Here is a 4,201-nt window from a genome sequence, read left to right on the forward strand (position 1 = left end):
GTGCTGCAGTCTATGTGGTCCCAAAGAGTCGGACACAACCGAGTGACTGAACTGAACTGAATTGAACTTCCCTTCAACCAAATTTCCTTGACATTATTGTTTTATTTACTCTGCTCCTTCAGGCTATAGGTCCCCCTCTTCATGTCTGATTTTCTGAAATTCATTATTTATAAATTGGCGAAATTCATTATTTATAAATTGGCTCAAATGTCACACTCATCACTCTGCTGCTGCTGCTGCTGCTGCTAAGTTGCTTCAGTCCTGTCCGACTCTGTGCAACCCCATAGATGGAAGCCCACCAGGCTCCCCTGTCCCTGGGATTCTCCAGGCAAGAACACTGGAGTGGGTTGCCATTTCCTTCTCCAATGCATGAAAATGAAACATGAAAGGGAAGTCGCTCAGTCGTGTCCGACTCCTATCGACCCCATGGACTATAGCCCACCAGGCTCCTCCATCCATGGGATTCTCCAGGCAAGAGTACTGGAGTGGGGTGCCATTGCCTTCTCCGATCATCACTCTACATGTGTGCAAATATACATATGCATGCACACTCATACCACACCCACAATTTTCCATTTGAATTTTCTTCTTGATATGAACTCTCTATCCTTTACCTATCTTTGGTCTTTTTGCTTCTCTTTCCTGATATTAATAGTACTGATTCTCTTCTTTGTTATACTGAATAGTGACTTTTATTTTTATCTTATGCCTTATTATTTGAAGGCAGATTTATTTATGTATTCATTCCTATGTTTCCCACTGTACCAACCATTGTATATACACATGGGAAGTATCTAGACCGGTTTGGTTTCTTACACCCCCAAACTCCTCTCGCTCCTTTTACTTAAGATCAAAGGATGTTGGCTGTCAGCTTCGTCTGGACCTCTAATGGGTGCTCAAATCTGTTGAACGATTGTATTTAAATACCCAAGAGACTAAAATCTGTCACAGAATTGGCAGGCCAGTAATAATGAATTTCTTCCCTTTCTCTGTCATCAGAGTTGACAAACTTGGGGAAAAAGATACACTGAGCTTAGAAATGGTATATTGCCAGGCCAATACTGAGTTGATATTCACTGCTTTTAGCAAAATCTTTGGATTTAATGCATGTTCATGTTTGCAGTATGTATGTTGATTTTATAATTTGAGATTGTATGTAAATCCACATGCTTTATTTCTGTGCAATTGGAGATTTTTGATTGTCACTATTTCAAGGGGAAGAATTTTACATTCAAAGGGGTCCAAAAGATATTTATTGATGTTTTTGCCTTAAAAACAAACAACAACAACAAAAAAATATTGTGTATGTATCGCTAGCCATGGAACAGATTAAAAACTTGGCAGTCATTTTAAACTGATAACAACAGATACTATACTTTATCTTAGCCAAAAGGCCGAGAAGTGATGAGAATCATTTTGGAAAGGCAATAGAAATATGTGTGCCCACTGGGCTTATTTTGGAAACAAAAAAGAATTTGAAAATGTCAAGTTTACAAGAGCAGAATCCTTTTGTAAGGTGCCAGAACATGGAACATGCTTAACAAGAATCAAGCATGGATTATTGACATTCCTCAAATTGTTAGTGGAAGCACACTGACTGAAACCGCCCACCCTGGCCAGGCACCATAGTAACCATTTGCATGAGCTGTTTTACGACAGGAGATAAAACAACTGAAAAGGTGGAACATGGAACTACTAAACCACCACCACCCGGGAGAGTTCAGGAAAGGTCAAAATATGACACCACGTGTCCAACCATCTCCCAGAATCCTTCTCATGGCATCCGTCTTGGCTGAACGAGGCGTGCACCAGCAGGAAGGACTCTGAGTTAGAACGACAGGCTGAAGGCAACCTAGAAACTAATCCCATCACCATAAAACCTGAGACTGCAAGCCATGTGGCCGAGCAGTTCTCCTGGGTTCCTTTACCCTATTCTATTGCTCTCTGCCCAGGCAGCCCTTCCCAATAAAATCTCTTGCTTTGTCAACACATGTGTCTCCACAGGTGATTCATTTCTGAGTGTTAGACGAGAGCCCACTTTCAGGCCCTGGAAGGGGTCCCCCCTCCTGCAACAAAATGAGAGTGTTCATGAGCATATTTGCCTGGCAGTGAGAAAAATCTTTGTGTTTTTATTAAATCGTATTAAAAATATTCACAGTTAACTCCTACTCACTTGCTCAGAGGAGTTTTTGTCAACACTTTAGTGAGATTTCTTGGCTCAGGCCTTTGTCTGGTCATTGATATATTAAATTGTGGCTTAAAAAATATATGTATATATATATGTGTGTGTGTATGTGTATATATATATATATAATTGTAGTTTTTAATATCCCCCAAACCAAAAGCATTTAATATATTTATATAAATGTGTTATACCATATATAATGCTCAATAAATTGATGTTTTAAATTTCATCAGTCTACTTATTTTTATAAAATTTAGAATCAAGTTTTTAATATCTAAGCCTTTTAAAATTTATTTCACCTTGAAATTTCTTATTAAGTTTAAAAATTTTTTTCCTTCTCATTAGCATTTTAACTATTTTAATGAATCCCTTTCTAAAGTTAATGATTTCTTGATTTTCTTCTTTCATGTGTGTGTTGGTTACAGATGTCCAATCACCCCACTCCCACTCCATCCTCCTTATACTATTTGAAGTTTGCTGTTATTGTTCGGTCCCTGAGTGGTGTCCTGACTCTTTGTGACCCCGTGGACTGTATGTAGTATGTAGCACGCCAGTCTTCCCTGTCCTTCACTATCTCCCAGAGTTTGCTCAAATTCATGTCCATTGAGTTGGTGATGCTATCTAACCATTTCATCTTCTGCCGCCCCCTTCTTGTGCCTTCAGTCTTTCCCAGCATCAGGGTCTTTTCCGATGAGCTGGCTCTTCGCATCAGGTGGACAAAGTCCTGGAGCTTCAGCTTCAGCATAAGTGCTTCCAATGAATATTCAGGATTGATTTCCTTGAGGATTGACTGGTTTGATTTCCTCCCTTTTTAAGGGACTCTCAAGCGTCTTCTCCAGCACCATAGTTCAAAAGCATCAGTTCTATGGTGCTCTTTATGGTCCAACTGTCAACATCAGTAGCATCTTCCCAAGTGGCACAGTGGTAACAAAACTGCCTGCCATTGCAGGAAGTGCAAAGAGATACAGGTTCAATTCTTGGGTCGGGGAGATGCTTTGGAGTAGGAAATGGCAAACCACTCCAGTATTCTTACCTGGAAAATTCTATGGACAGAGGAGCCTGGTGGGCTAGAGTCCATGGGGCCTCAAAGAGTTAGACATGACTGAGGGAATGCCCACACACATTGTCACATCCCTACATGACTACTGGAAAAGCCATAGCTTTGACTATAGGGATCTTTGTTGACAAAGTCATGTCTCTGCTTTTTAATACACTGTCTAGGTTTGTCATAGCTTTCCTTCCAAGGAGCAAACATCTTTTAATTTCATGGCTGTAGTCACCTTCCACATTGATTTTTGGAAAGTTCTTCTTCACCTTTTGCCTTTAGAGTGGTGTCATCTGCATATCTGAGGCTGTTGATATGCTTTGTTTATGATCCAATGAATATTTGAGGTTTAAGATTATACAAAACTTTCTAGTACTGACTCTTTACTGCATCATTTTCCTCATTGTGGCCCTGTGGACTATCAAGGTAATTCTAGAGTTAGCAAGAAAGTAAAATCTGTCACTGCTTCCACTTTTTCCCCTTTTATTTGCCATGAAATGATGGGACTAGATGCCATGATTTTAGTTTTGAGAATGTTGAATTTAAGCCAGCTTTTTTACTCTGCCTCTTCAATCTCATCAAGAAGCTCTTTAGTTCCTCACTTTCTGCCTTTAGAGTGGTGTCAACTGCATATCTGAGGCTGTTGATATGCTTTGTTTATGATCCAATGAATATTTGAGGTTTAAGATTATACAAAACTTTCTAGTACTGACTCCTTACTGCATCATTTTCCTCATTGTGGCCCTGTGGACTTTCAAGGTAATTCTAGAGTTAGCAAGAACTGAGCAATGTCTGTCTTTTTCTGTTCTCCCAGAGAGTTTCTGAAAGGCTGGCATAGTCTGGTCCTCAAAGGATTGATAGAACTCAACTTTAAAATCACCTAGGTCTACTATTTACTGTGAAGAAAATCTTTAAAAATTTGGTTTTATTTTTCTCAACTATTTTTAGGATTATTCAAGAACTGTTTCTTC

General features: G+C 39.4%; 1 pseudogene; it reads right to left on the bottom strand.

Moving 5' to 3' along the window:
* Positions 1-1,234: 1,234 nt before the first annotated feature.
* LOC113881801 lies at positions 1,235-1,406 on the bottom strand (annotated as a pseudogene).
* Between the last annotated feature and the right edge of the window lie 2,795 nt (positions 1,407-4,201).

Source organism: Bos indicus x Bos taurus, chromosome 2 (genome assembly GCF_003369695.1).
Source record: "Bos indicus x Bos taurus breed Angus x Brahman F1 hybrid chromosome 2, Bos_hybrid_MaternalHap_v2.0, whole genome shotgun sequence".
Taxonomy (NCBI): Eukaryota; Metazoa; Chordata; class Mammalia; order Artiodactyla; family Bovidae; genus Bos; species Bos indicus x Bos taurus.